This window comes from Kogia breviceps, chromosome 9 (assembly GCF_026419965.1).
Source record: "Kogia breviceps isolate mKogBre1 chromosome 9, mKogBre1 haplotype 1, whole genome shotgun sequence".
Taxonomy (NCBI): domain Eukaryota; kingdom Metazoa; phylum Chordata; class Mammalia; order Artiodactyla; family Physeteridae; genus Kogia; species Kogia breviceps.
Genome location: NC_081318.1, coordinates 40,338,021 through 40,353,538, shown reverse-complemented (window position 1 = coordinate 40,353,538; position 15,518 = coordinate 40,338,021). Strand labels below are relative to the sequence as shown.

Genomic DNA, 15,518 nt, shown 5'->3' with positions numbered 1-15,518 from the left:
TCTGTCTCTTGTACCCCATTGTGAGTGCTGTGGGTGGTCAGCAGATAATAACTGATAATAACCCTCTCCTATCCTTTCAAACCTCTACAGAAATGCAAATTTCTGCCTTCAGAAGAAAGCACACAGGCATATGAATTTTATATCAGCAGGGATTACCAATGAGTCATGCTTGATGTTGTTGTATAAACCATTCAGGTGGGAAGGCTAGCACTGCAATAAGAGAATACGGTGGGGAGTGTCTCTCTTTCCTGAATGTTCAATTATCAGAGAGCACACAATACACACGCGTCCCAGCCCACAAAAACACAATTACATAAAATGTATGCCAAAATCTCCACAGGGAGGAAAGCTAAACTCTTCAAAATCAAATGTTTATCACAATGCAGAAGAGAAAAAATCTGGAAGGTGGTAAGCAGAATTAATACCTGAGCAAGTTCCCAAACTCATACAGATGTGTGTTATTTATACCCTTAATTGTTATTTCCAGTAGGTTTCTGGCTGCCAGTGCACCTGAGTTAAATACTGTAAAATAACAGATGTCACACATCACAAGAACGATAGGGAGTCAACATAAGCAGCAGCATAAATCTGATTACCTTAGGTACTAGGGGAAAAAAAAGAGGAAGTCCACAAAAACGGATGAGCCCGTGGCTGTAATTTATAAAACAAATGATCCCATTCAAATATGTTCTACAATAATTATATATCTGCACTGAATATACTGAGAGACAAGCCATCCTGAAATAACAGCCGATTTGGGTAACAAAATTTCCCTTCATTTTTAAAAGGACAAAGGAAAGGGGAGAATGAGAATGAATAAGAGGCAACAAAAGAAGAGAACCAAGTCAGCCAGTGCCATTTTGTAGAGAAAGACACGTGGGACGCAAGAAAAAGACTGAGAAGAACCTTCGATGTAAATTTAAAAAGCATCATTAATGATTCAGCAGAGAGAAGATGTTCCAATGAGCCTTACAATCTAGCACCAAATGATAGTGCTGAGAACACCACAGACTGAGATAGTTTACAAAGACTTAAGGGAGCTCAGAGATTTGAGAAAAAAAAAAAAAGAGTACAGGATACAACTGAGAAAAGTGAATACAAACACACCACCTGGGAAAAAAAAAAATCTTAAATAAGGATACCCAGTTGGAGAAGAACTGTGTAAAGCCTGGATGTGGAGTGAAAGCTGATTGCAAATTCTATCAGAATTGCAAGGTATTATTTCAACAGCTCCAAACGGTGAGAGTTCTCTCTTGGAGTTTTTAGTGAAGAGGTGTCTTTTTTATTTTATTTTATTTTTTTTTTTAAAACAAATTTACTTTACTTTTGGCTGCGTTCGGTCTTCGTTGTTGGGTCTTCGTTGCTGCACGTGGGCTTTCTCTAGTTGTGGCGAGCAGAGGCTTCTCTTTGTTGTGGTGCGTGGGTTTCTCATTGCGGTGGCTTCTCTTGTTTCAGAGCTCAGGCTCTAGGCGCACGGGCTTCAGTAGTTGCGGCACATGGGCTCAGTAGTTGTGGCTCACGGGCTCTAGAGCGCAGGATCAGTAGTTGTGGCGCACAGGCTTAGTTGCTCCGTGGCATGTGGGATCTTCCTGGACCAGGGCTCGAACCCGTGTCCTTTGCATTGGCAGGAGGATTCTTAACCACTACGCCACCAGGGAAGTCCTGCAGAGGTGTCTCTTTATGAAGCATTGACAAAGGAACTCATGTCCCTCTTTACTAACATAATGAGATCTTCATTACATAGCTGACTAAATGAACTTTGATCACGGTGTAGAGTACATTTGGGGTTGTGTAAATATGCACATGTGGCTGAAACTGTTCTGATTCTATCATTTCTAGTTAAACAATTTAACAGAAATTTGATTATACCAACCTATAATTTTCAGAGCCTAAGAAACTATTTAAGGATAATAGCATTTACTAAATACCAGGCATTGTTGTAAGCACTTTACATGTTTAACTAAATCCTTATAACCACCACCCCCCAAGTAGGTGCAGTTGTTTTCCTCCTCATCAGATGGGGAAACCAGGATGCAGAGCTTAATGAAATATCCCTAAATCATACATTAATAAATGGTGATTCTGGGATTCAAACCCAGGCAGACTGTTCATGACCTTTCAGTACTACACAGAATTTCTGTGTATGGGTAGAAAAAGAGGCTTACTCCATAATTCTCTTCAATTTGTCAGATAAACTTTATCTCTGAATAGGACTGGAAAGGCTGATGATCTACCATTCATCCTCCTGCATGCCTACATGTCTCCTCACTCCCAAATACCCAGTTCCCTTACAAAGTTGATCCAAGTGGTCTGCCAAGACACGGGGTCAAAGGTTAAAGTCTGTAGCTCCAGCACTGGGACCTTTTTCATCTTTGGCCCATTGAGCTGCGATGGTCTTTGAGAGACATGGACATGCCAGAGACTATGAAAAGCTTTTATAGATCTAAGTATCCCTCGTGAATTTTGTCATTCAGTTGAGAAATTAAAACTAGTTAATTCTGGGAGGTTACTAAAAACAACTGAAGTAATACAATTTTTGAAACATACTCCATGAAAACATACATTAGTATATATTATTTATGAAACGTTGGTTTCTTTGCAAACACTCTTTGTCCCCACAGAACGATGAATTACAGATCGCTGCCCCCATCACAGTGTTTTGAAGGAATCAATAAAATTGTGACTATCAAAGAATACATTTCTCACTGGGCTGCCATGGTGCTATTCTGTTTTCCTCCCTGTCTTGAGTCTCCCAGCATTTAGAGTCATGACTTTTTACTGGGCAACAAAAGCACACTGCCTCTGAAAGAGCATCATTCAAATCCATGTGCAAAGCATGGTGAGTGTCTTGTAACTGACCAAGTTCCCTTCCCTGCATTGGCACCTGTGAACCTCAGAGTCAGAGTTGTGACACAGCCTTGATAAGTGTTGCTCTTTATTCTCTCACCATCTTTCCTATTCTTAACATTTACCCAGTCTCTTGACTTATTACTTTACTGTTGTGGGCTGAATTGTGCCCCACGAAAATTGGTACATTGACATCCTAACCCCCAGTACCTCAGACTGTGACTATGTTTGGAGACAGAATCTTTAAAGAGGTGATTATGTTAAAATAAGGTAATTAGGGTGGGCCCTAATCCAATATGATTGGTTTCCTCATAAGAGGAAATTTAGACACAAACATTTACAGAAGGAAGACCATGTGAAGTCACAGAGAGAAGATGGCCATTTATAAGTCAAGAAGAAACCAATCTGAATGGTGAGAAAATGAATTTCTGTGGTTTAAGCCTTCCAATCTGTGGTACTTTGTTAGGTCCACCTGTTATGGACTGAATTGTGCCCCCCAAAGCCAGGAAGACAGGCTCAACCAGAAACCAATCCTGATGGCACCTTGATCTTGAAATTCTAGCCTCAAGAACTGTGAGAAAATTAATTTTTGTTTATAATTACTAAGCTCTCGTTTCTCTGAGTGGGGCTTAGGAGTAAACAAGTCAATGGAAATGAACCCTTCTTTTGAGAAGGATGGAGCAGATGGACCAGAAAACAGAGTCTGAGCTCCAACTGGGAACTGCTGTGTTTGGGTCATTGCAGTGGATTGAATGTTTGTGTTATCGCAAGTTCGTGTGTTGAAATCCTAAGCCTCAGTGTAGTAGCATAATGAGGTGGAGTCTTTCGGAGGTAATTAGGTCATGAGCCTTCATAAATGGGGTGAGTGTCCTTATAAGAGAGGCTCTTGCTCTCTTTTAGCCACGTGAGGATACAATGAGTAGTTGGCAGTCTGCAACTTGGACAAGAGCTCTCACTAGAACCCATCCATTCTGGCACCCTGATCTGGGGCTTCCAACCTCCAGAACTGTGAGAAATAAATTTCTGTTGTTTATAAGTCAAGCCACGCAGTCTGTGGTACTTTGTTACAGCAATCCACACTGACTAACTGACTGGACTTGCCTCTTCAACCCTAGCATGGGAGCCTTAGTGGTGACCCAGCCCAGTGATCGTCCAAAAAGACTTGTTTTAGTGTGAATCTGCTGCCAGCCACATCCACCCTGAGCCGGAGTGTCCCAATCCCAAGGATAATTTTCCTTGGGACTGGGAGAATTGGAGATTAGATAGACTATAGGTTTGGTACCACTTATTGATTCTTTTACTTCATCTGAGAAATACCTTTCACCTTTTAAGAGACTGAGATTGAATTCTCAGTTCAGTAGGTTTATGTGATGAGATCAAAAGGATTATGCTCAACATTTTATGCTTGTTTCATGTCTCCTGGCTCACTCAGAGATCATCCAGAATGAGAGGCTGGAAATAAGCTGATAGAATTAAAATGTAGTGTGTGGCATATCCAGAGAAAAATAAGTTCTAAGACAGAGTTGTGTGCCTGATTCTGCCTACTACAGGTGTCTTTAATCAGTCAAATGAGATACCTGGCATAGGTTTTCTAGTATAAGAATACCTAGATTACCGGCAGCACAGCACAGGGAGATCAGCTCGATGCTTTGTGACGACCTAGAGGGGTGGGGAGGGAGACACAAGAGGGAGGGGATATATGTATGCATATGGCTGATTCACTTTGTTGTACAACAGAAACTAATACAGCATTGTGAAGCAATTATACTCCAATAAAGATGTATTAAAAAAAGAATACCTAGATTATTTAGTTATATACATATATATTATGCAGCATATAAAAAGGTTTATTATATATATGCATATATATACACATACACACACACACACACAGAGGGAGAGAGAGAAAGAGAGAGAATGTTATTGGAGGGATTCATCACAGCATGTATAGGCTTAGACATGTGATGGCTTCTACACAATCCCAGAGTGAAAACGGAAACCAGGGCAGTCTGGTAGGTCTCTAGACAGTGGAAACTACCTTGACCATCTTTTACAGGCCCTGCTTCTGGAATGAATGTGATCCAAACTTTATTTTTTTAAGCTAAAAAAATATCACTCTTCTCAAAGTTCAAAGTCCAGAGAGAGAGGGTCACACTCCATGACTTTGTGCCAAATCTCTGCTTAGGGTAAGGTACAGTTCCACTAAGACTTCACAGAGAGGTGAAGAAGTCATTCCTCTAAAGGCAATTAGGATAACAGTAGAAAGAGGGAATGAATCTCGTTTAGCCAAACAATGGTAATAACAACGACAACAATAATGACAACAAATGTCCACTAGATTCTAAGTCCTTGTTTCAGATCTGGTGATCTGCCCAGGGTGACTCCTTTTAGTGTGTTTCAGGCTGTTCTTGGCACCCTGTCTGAAAGAGGATGTCTACCTCTTGCTTTAAAAATCTATGTAACTGATCATAAAGAGTTGTTAGCATTATTTAAGCTCTGGCCCAGAGCATAGTTTTAAGGACTGAATTGCCATCTGCTGATGTTCAGGGCATGGTGTCTTATCACTGTCTTCCCGACTGTGCTGGATGTGCTTTGCTAGTTCATGGAGGAAGCAGGGTGGTGTGAAGCTGCCCCTCTGCACCTTACTCTGTGTCTGTGTGCTTTTAGCTGGCCGCTCTCTTGTTGTCAGGCTACTCTGCCCCAAGGCTAGGTGATGAGGGCTTTCAACTCATCTTGCTGGGAACGACATTTAGTTTTGGTTTAGGCACAGCCTGTCCACATCATGTAGGCTAGCATATGTTACTTTGGAAGGAAGAAGATTCTGAGAGTCCATAGTACTCCCAGGAATGATGTTTTCTCAAATTAATTAGCTGTCACTTTGAAGGGGAAGCAAAGTAGTGATAAACTGTGGGTGGATAGGTAATAGTAACAAGTATACAGGAAGGCCACCTTCATGAGTCCCTGAGCAGCCCCAGGAATGCAGGGGCCTAGAATGGTAGGGCTTCCTCACTTCACTGTCAGAGCATTTATGTTCACTCTCACCCCTCAGCACTTCACTTCCCTTATTAAGTACCCAGAATCCTGCTGCTCTTTCTCAGGTCTTGTTAGAGCAGACCATAGGTAGCTTAATAAACACCAACCTACACCAAGGTGCGAAGAACTGGGTGGACTGCTCTTCCAATGGAAACGTGCATTTTTAAATGGTAGAGCAATTTGTAGCACAATGGAATCAACTCTTTTGGTGGGATTTAGTTAACATAGTAGGGGGGGGAAATATTATTAGACAATGGAGGTCTTCTTCTTATCTTTTTTTTTTTTTTTTTGTGGTATGTGGGCCTCTCACTGTTGTGGAGCACAGGCTCCGGACGCGCAGGCTCAGCAGCCATGGCTCACGGACCCAGCCGCTCCGTGGCATGTGGGATCTTCCCGGACCTGGGCACGAACCCGTGTCCCCTGCATCAGCAGGCACACTCTCAACCACTGTGCCACTAGGGAAACCCTTCTTCTTATCTTTGAAAGTGTACTTTATTGACCATTTCCTGATTCTGAACATGTGCAACCTTAGCGCGGGGACATACAGCTATTGTGGAGAGAGGGAAATAACACTGATCAAGAAAGGGGCCCAGTTTCCTTTGTCTGCAAACAAGTTCTGTGCTTTAAGGGAAGGGCTAGTGGAAGAAAAGCTGGAAAAGCTGGTTTGAATGGCATTTAGCTAACAAAACTCTCTCCTCTCTTAGCTCTCCTTAACTCCAGGAGAGATCACACTTTTTACCATCATACAAAGACCAAACCGGTGAATATACACTTAAAGAGCCTACGCAGATAAACCATAAACTAATCTAGGGCAATGATTGTACTTTCAACTCCTTTGTATAACACCATCCACCCTCATTTATTCAATTCATTAGCAAACATTTATTGAGTGTCTACTATTTGCCAGACACTATGCTAGATGTTAGTGATTCTACATGATTAAGTTGTGGTTTCTCTCCTTAGAGAGTGCACAGTCTAGCAAGGAAGACAGATGGGCACACGATAGTTTTAAAACAATGTGTGAAGTGCATTCTTAGCTGTAGGAATAAATTGCTATCGTATCATTGAAGAGGAAGAACTAATTCTGTCTAGCTTTAGAGACACTGGCATTTGAGCCAGTCCTTGAAGAACAAGAAGATTTCTCAGTATCTCATTAGCTCAGCATCCTGAATATAGCAAACGTTTAATAAATGTCATTGTCTAACAATCTAAGAGATGGAGGAAACTAGAATTCCTTGAAAGTGGAGTCCATTGTTGTTTCTCTCAGGTTTCGTCTGGACTGAGGTTGAATCAGTTCATCTCATTAATGAGACCCCTGCATGGTTCTAGCATGGCATCATTTGGCCACATAATCAATGTTCCTGAGATTATCACACAGACACCGTATAGGAGTTGAGAACTTGACCTACTATGGATGCACATGTAGTTAGGTGTTGAAATTGTCATTTCTCCTTTTTTCTTTTTACTTTCGAGGGGTTTTGTATTTTTAAGTTGTCAGTCTTGATACCACACTCATAACCCCAGTAATTCAACCCAAGTACATCCTTATGGGTGACTGAAATGTGTTGCTGTGGTGACACAATCTGACACCACTGAGCAGTCAACTCTAGAGCTGCAAATTTTAGATTTTACAATGAAATTTTGATCAAACTGGGCTTTTTTTTTTCTTCTAGTGATAGTTATCCATTAAGTAGAACAGTATTTACAAAATAAATGGTGAGAAGCCCACCACAAATGCTCTGTGTAGTTTTAGCGACTTTATTTTTAGCAGTAACAATCACATTATTCTGATGTATTGAATTTCTTTTTTCGGGCACTCTAAAAAAACTAACAATTGAATGTTGTTTGAAAAATATTATTGACTGGTTTCTCCCATCAGTTGTTTTCATCTGCATCTAGATAAGGAAAAGAACAAATCCTACCAACTATTAGGTATTTCAGAAAGATAGGCATTTGGATGATATACAGAAACAGTGAGATGACTGAATCTGTCAATTTCTATTTAAACTTGATACTGGGTATAAAATAAGCCTTTGCTGTTCACTGTCAACCTTTAGATTTCAAAAATAGTAAAATTCTAATTTTTACCACAAGGAGGAAGTAGAGCACTAAGATTGTTATGAAATGGAGCCTAATGAAAAATATACTGTATTTGTATTAAGAAAAACTGTAATCTGTAGCAAAAAAAAATAAGAACTTTAAAAAAAAAATCTTGACTAGAATTTAGTAATCTTTTTGGATTCATATTCACATTAATTTCAGCCTCTTTATAGTTTGTAAATTTTCTACAGATTTCACCTTTGAGCTAAACATATGGTTTATGAAATGGACAAAGAAAAGAAATAACAATTATCAGTGAAGGGAAATACTTCACATTTCATCTTGAATGATAGCATGTATGTTCTCAAGTATTTTGGGGTAATTATCAATATTTTTTTAAGATGGCTGGGTGGGAAGTGTATATTTTTGAGGCTGCAACATCAACGGAAAATATTCAATAGATCCGCCAAAGTAGTTGCATGATAAGGTTTAGCATTTAAACAGAGCCTAAACTTCTTTGAAAAGGTAAATATTTAATCTGTTTTTCTGGTCTTGCTTGTAGTTCAGGCAAACCTTGTAATCCTTGTCAAGTCTGATTAAAGGTTCTTTTCCTTCAAGAAACATTCCTGATCTCATTGGACCTGAAGCGAATGACTTTTCTTTCGTGTGCATCAGAATCCCCTGGAAAAGTTCTGCAAACAGATTGTAGGCTTCTTCCCCCAGAGTTCCTGGTTTGGTAAGTCTGGGAAGGGGCCTGAGAATATGCACTTCTAACAAGTGCCAGGTAGTGCTGATGCTGTGGGTCTGGGACAACACTTTTGAGAACCATTGTTTTAGCATGTATTCACTCAGTTTATGCTATCACATACTATTGCAGCAAAGTAAAGAATGTTACCTATTTGTTTGTTATGCTGGAATTTGGTTTGGCTCAGTATTGTTTGAAACCAGGGGGCTGTTGACTGTGGCTCAGTAAGTTTTCTCAGCCCTGCAGTTGGATATATTTATTAGGGTTTGACATGAATATTGCCCTACATCTTTGGGTATACTGGTTTCTCAGGACATTGTGTGTGTGTGTGTGTTGTGTCTTTCTGAGCACACTTGAAGTCACTTGAAGTGGGCTGGGCCTTTTGTCCTGTGCTTGCTCTTAGAGCCCCCTAGAGCTAATTACAGTGCTTGTTCTATACCATGTGTGTACCCAAACCTTCATGACTGAAGACAAGTTAAAATATCAGTACATATGCTATTTAATGAGTAATTCTTGCCAGAAATACTAGTACTGATATAAAATGAGAATTAGGGAAGTGTTTGGTCTGAATCATTCAGCCTATATATCTATAGTCATTAGTTAATTGGAAATTGTTAATTGTCTATATTTCTTTACCTTTTGCCTCAGTGAAAGAAAAAATGAGCCAAACATTGTGTTGGGTATCAGCAGACTTCTAATTGTTTTGGTCTGAGGTTTATTGAGTACATTGTAGCAACGTGATCTTTAGCCTTCCAGAGTAAGATGAAAATAGCCCCACTTACCTAAATAGATCCATTGAAAATACAACCAGCAGCAGCAACAGCAAAATCCTTTGTAAATATAAAGTGCTATAAATATATTTAGTAAAGAGAATCAATTCCATATTATGGGTTTTACTGATCAGATCTATTTCTTTACAAACCACACTTCTAGAAATAGAAGAATTATAAGCAGAAATGCATGGGTCCACTGAGGACAATATAATACAGTGGCAACAATTTAAATATACTGAAGATTAAAGCTGGCTATTTACCATCATGGCATAATGGGTATAGGACTTTATAAGGCACATGTTCTAGTTGCTTAACAAATCAATGCAGGCAATGCGATTAATCTGGTAGGCCCCATACACTCTGCCACTGATTCCTTGATTCACAGTAAGCAACACATCCTTTGGAGGTTCTAGAAGTATGTGTAATCCCTGCAAAACAAGCTGTGGGATTCCAATTTCTAAATCATCACTGTCTTCTCTCTAGCCTAGGTGAAAGTACAAGATACCCTGCAGGGTTGTAGGAAGATACTGGATTCTTCTCTAATATTCCATCTCTAGCTTCAGGGCACTGAATAAAAAGGATTCTTCTGTGAGGGCCACTGTGAGAGTGTTTATGAAATGTTTTGAGACCTCAGATGAAGGCATGATATTCCACATGTTGGTACGCTCTTGTCAAAGCAAGATTTTCCATATTTTTTTTTAAATGAGGAGAAATGAAAGAGTTCTATTTGACCTGCAGAATGTGTTCTTGAAAGATCCACGCTTACCAAGATGGCTATTTCTAGTCATCCCAATCTGATGGTGGTTTGTAATTACAAGTGGTTAAAGAGGGACAGGTCACACCTGCTGGATGAGGCTGAGCACAGGCTTCCAAAGCAGCATCACACACCTACCTGCTGGTCCTGGCTGTGGGGCTCAACCTCTTAAACATTTGTCCACTGACTCCTTTTACCCCTCCCTTGATGTTTGACTGATTCATTTCGGTTTCCCTGCTCATGTTTGCCATTTCCTCACTTCAGCCAGTGCTCCTGAGGGCTTCTGGCAAAAGCATGGGCCGTGAAGTTATATTGCCTGGATTTGTTTCCGATTCCACCACTGGCTTTCTGAGTCTCAGTTTCCCTCTCCCTAACAGGGAGATAGAAACTATCAAAGGCTGCTGTCAAGATTTGCTGAGATAAACACAATTCCTGGCAAATATTTGTGCTCAACATATGCCATTTGTAGTTATGACTAATTAGGTGTTAGTGCTTTTAGCTCCACCCTGTGTTACTTTGGCCACAAGACCTGTGCTGCCTTCTCCTGCCCAATTCTGTGGCACTGATGTCCTGTCCCAGCTTTTCTTGAGCTGGGTGTATCCTCTGCTTCTCTTATCGTCCCCTTGCTTCCTCTCTTGGGGTTACAGCTCCTGGGGTTAGGAGAGCTTCTGCTTTTCTGTTAGCACCAATATCATTATGCTTCAATCTCAAACAACAGCAAGCACTCTTCAGATTTTACCACATAAGGGGCCAGATAGGCAGTGGAACTGACCCATTGGTTTTGTCATCTGAGTAAACAGATGATCAACTCCTGAAAGATGTGACTTTAGAAATCAATATTCATTATCAATGTGGTTAAAGTGATTGAATGAGTTGGCTATTGTCCCACTGATTACTCATTGATTAATTGGTGGTATGACCTCAGCATTCCTATTTTGTGAACAATTATTCTAACCCCAGCAAAGCAGACATTAAACTTCTTTTGTCTCCAGCCAAGTTTTAGGTGTAACCATTATGTGTTTTAATTTTATGCATTCTTTTAGAGAAACCTCATTCAGTTGATTAGCTTGAAATATTTTTTGTGCCCTAAAGCCAACTCATTTTGCTATTCTGTAGGTTAGAGAGGTCAGGCTTCTGGATTCTGGAAAAGGCAGGCAACAAAGCTCAAAGAATTTATTTTCTGCTCATACAGAACCAGTGGATGGAGGATTTCCCCCTTGTGAAACTTTGTAGGACACATTTTGGCACTCTAGAGAATTGGCAGGGAAAAATGTAGGGTTAAATAATGAAGAAAATTGCACAGTGTGGAAAAAAAGAGCTTAAAAAAAGATTTTTACCTAAGGAATAAGGTATAGCAATGTGGCTCTGTTTTCAGATGAATCGATCTTAGCTTGTCCTTTAACAATAAGTAAATGAGGAACTTCAGTCTCCATTAATTTGAATACCTGTGCTACATCACTGTAACCAATGGTTTGTTCTTTTGTCCCATGAATGAGCTGAACACAGGGCCTTACTTTAATATAAAATGTACTGATTTTGTTGGATTCTATTGCATTCTCATGCTGCTAAAAAGTCTCTTTCATGCTCAAATTCCACTGTGTTTTCAATGTCAGATTTTCTTCTTTCAAAAGGAAAAGGGTCCCCTGTGGAAGTTTATGAAAGCTGACACATTTTCTTGTAAAATATCCTTCTGAGACCATATGGTTTATTGGTAAACACATATTTTGGGACCCTTTAAAGTTAGTATTATGAAATTAATGTGAGATGTTTTTGGAAAAGTGAATGCTGTTGACTCAGTAGGGCAGAATGCCTGTCTCCTTTGTGGTTATTACTCTTTATAATTCCCTGCAAAAGGCATTTTCAGATAATTAAAAAAGGTATTTGGAGCAAAAATACTTATCAAAAGAGGTTATATAACACATGCACAGCAGCCACTTGTCAAAGTTAAATATACCTGTTTCTTTCCCCCCAAAGCCATTAGATCTATTACCACCTAATTGCTTGGAAAATTCATTTTCTTTTTCTCAAATCACAGCCTTAATTGAGGTCTGAAAGCTCACCAAGTGCCTCTTAAATCAGTAAACCTAACTTTTTTTTTTTAGTTCTTCTATAATTTATCTTTGTGGCTAAGGGCATACTGTTTTCTTTGAGACAGTTATGGCCGTCAGTACTGGGAGAAAAACCTCTTACTTTGAGAAATAAGAAAACCGGGGAGCATGTCTCATGTTTCTGATAATGTACACTGAGGCCAAGAATTCACAGCGAAGTGAATTAAATGTTGATGCAAGCATATTATTTAATCACTGAAACCAAAAGATTTTTAACCAGTTTATGTATTTTATCCTTAATGTCAAGATGTGAAACTCAAATCTGTTCTTCATTCTGACTATGGAAATCTGTCCTTTATGTAACCATCATCAAGAGTATCATATGTGTAATATATACAACTTTATTCCTTGTTATATAAACCCTGAAGAATGTACATAACAAGAAATGATTTTCCTTTTTTGTAGATTTTTTATAAAATTTATTTTTTATTGAAGTATAGTTGAATTACAATGTTGTGTTAATTACTGCTGTACAGTACAGTGACTTAGTTATACATGTATATATACTCTTTGTCATATTCTTTTCCATTATGGTTTATCACAGGATATTGAATATAGTTCCCTGTGCTATAAGTAGCACCTTGTTGTTTATCCATTCTATATGTACCAGTTTGCATCTGCTAAATAAACCAAAGCTGAAAATTATTTCTTGGGATTAGCAGGTACAAGAAATAATTTTCAGATTTGGTTTATGACATATCAAGCATCAATGGTGATTAGAATATCTAAATTGGTGTCTGAAACTAGAATTAATTTTAATTATATAAAACAGATGAGAATAAATGTGATTTTTTTTAATGAATATAGAAATAATCATTTAGTTTAGGGTTGCTATTTTAAGGAATTACCTTGGGAAGCTATAAACAAATATGAAAAAAATCTGTTTTTCAAAATGTTTTTAAAACCCTCTATCAGAATTGCTTCCAAGTTAGTTTATGACCTGTTTTGCCTTATTACTTTATTTATTTTTCAAAATTTGAAGAGTTTATTGGAGCAAAAAAGTCAATTGGAATTTGGCAGTGCCAAACCAAAAGTGGTTAAGAGCTCAGGGAGATGCTTTTCTAGGGAAGAGGGAGAAATGGCCTCCGTGTTGAATTAATTTAACAATTCCCCCATTTTGGTCATCCTCTGATACATGAGATATTGACCAAAAATTTAGTATTAGCGCCACTCTCAGTCACCATCAGAGTTAAGTTGCTCTTGTCTCATTGTGAAACTCATAGGTTACGATGTCAGATCTGTAGAAGAGATTGTTTCTGCTGTTCATCTTGTTTCTGTTTCTCCAAGCATTGTGAGACCATCTAGTGTACTACTCGTGGCTGTGGACATGCATTTAAGACTTTTGAGAGAACATAGTGCACCAGGGAGACTACAATGATAGCTATTAGGAAGATAATACCAAGAGAATGATGTATATTCCTTAGCCAGGGCCCCCGTGAACCAAACCAGTTGGTATCAAATAAATCAAAGAGTATACCTGAAGGGGCAACAGCCTGTTTTAGCCAAGTGGTTTATTAGTTTATTTCCTCTATTTGCTACAATACCACAGGTGTTAATCCAGGTAGAGCAGAAAGTATTTGCTATGGCACAGACTCCTCTTTGTTCAGCCAAGAAGTAATCTAAAGCAATCCTATTATCTAAAACCACCTTAGCAAGAAAATATAGGCACTTTTGTTCAGCTATGGGCTTAGCAGTAAATTAAGCAACATTTGCCAAAGTTAAGGAGCTCTGTCTTCCCGTGCACTAACAGAGAGAAAAACCAAGTAGTGAAAAGGCAAAGGAATAAAGTTTTATATTGGAGATGAAGATCTTGATCTCTGAGTTTGGGAGAACTGTCTACCTCAGAATGCCATCTACTTCTGGGGAGGAACCTCCCTAGACTACTTTAATTTTAGATCTCCAGCTAGTGTGCAGTTCCAAGAGTCTAAAGGAGCCCATTTTAATTGGGGGATGTGGACCCAAGGTTCAAGTCCCTGAAGTTTGGCTGCCTTCTGAACCGTGAGGGGTACCTGGTATGGTCCCTGCCAGGGAGGTTAAAGGGCAGTCTTTGTTCTTAGTGATTCTAATTCAAAAAGGGTGGGAGAAAATTGGAAATGTTAGCCTGGAGAGTTGTAGCTAGATAATTGAGGATACTAGAAGAATTCAGGATCTAGTTTGGTTTATAGATATATAACAAAACCTCAAAGACAATAAGTGGAAGTAGAATCTGATATCCACAAGGTTGTGTTATAATTTTCTACTGAAACATAATTTTTTCTACAAACACCCTCATTTCTATCAAAGATAATCACAGCAAGACTAATTTGTTTGCAAAATTAGTCTAGTCTCTTTACATTTGGCCTGCTTATTTATGTAAATGTAGCAAGAATAGTGATTGACCATATATATTCATTTAAAATCTGCTTTGCTGGAATTTTTCTTAAGTTTTATTGGCTCCTTAAAGTCAACCTTAGTTCCTTGAAACTGTTTGGTCATATCTGATTTTATGGAATTCTCAAATATGATATTGCAGTCAAAGCCTTGGTAATATAACCAATGTTTCCAATCATGTCTTGTTACAAGGAGAACAGATCCTTATTGAAGTTATGCAAACAACTATATTGCTATGAAAAGAAAAATACTCAATAAATTTCTGAATTCTGGAGGGATTAGGTAGGGAGAAAAAGTAAATATTTCAGTTCTGTTTACAGAGGTGTACTTTATAAAATTACTAAGTCATAGGTATCTTAAGAGAAAAAAGAAAAAGTTTTCCTTAAATCTGGAAAAATAAAACATTAAGGAACCAGTAATGTTTCAAAGAAAAAGTTGTAAAAAAATCATAATCATCCTCATCAGTTTATTCAGTCCCATATTATTAATTTTATTCTGCTTGAAGCCAGTTTTTCCTAATGGAAATTCTTACCCAGTTCTGTTTTGTGATCTTAAAGTTTTCAGAAACCTATATTCTAGAATATTTGTCAAAGTCTGTTCTGTGAATCTCTCTGAAGATTAAGTACCCCAAAAAACATCAGAGTAAAACAGTAACTATATGTAAATGAAAAAAGGCTAAAACATGTCCATGGTTAAAAATCTGATGAGAGTTCATTTGACAAGGAAATTTAGTTATTTCTGTGGCATATAATAATTTTAGACAATAATTGGACAATGACAGTATTGACAAATTTCTAAAGACTTTAGACAATTTCTGGAATAGCTATGTTAACAACATATATCCCTAT

At 38.5% G+C, this 15,518-nt stretch overlaps 1 protein-coding gene across 2 annotated transcripts in view; it reads left to right on the top strand.

Moving 5' to 3' along the window:
* The window catches only part of DNAJB9 (DnaJ heat shock protein family (Hsp40) member B9), a 700,535-nt gene that overhangs the window by 32,141 nt on the left and 652,876 nt on the right, over positions 1–15,518 (top strand). The window contains exon 4 of one of the 2 annotated variants that reach the window (XR_010842140.1): positions 8,539–8,656. The gene's annotated coding sequence lies outside the window, so the exon portion shown is untranslated. Of the gene's footprint in view, positions 1–8,538; positions 8,657–15,518 lie in introns of those variants that run through there. The other variant, XR_010842141.1, reaches the window with a different exon arrangement.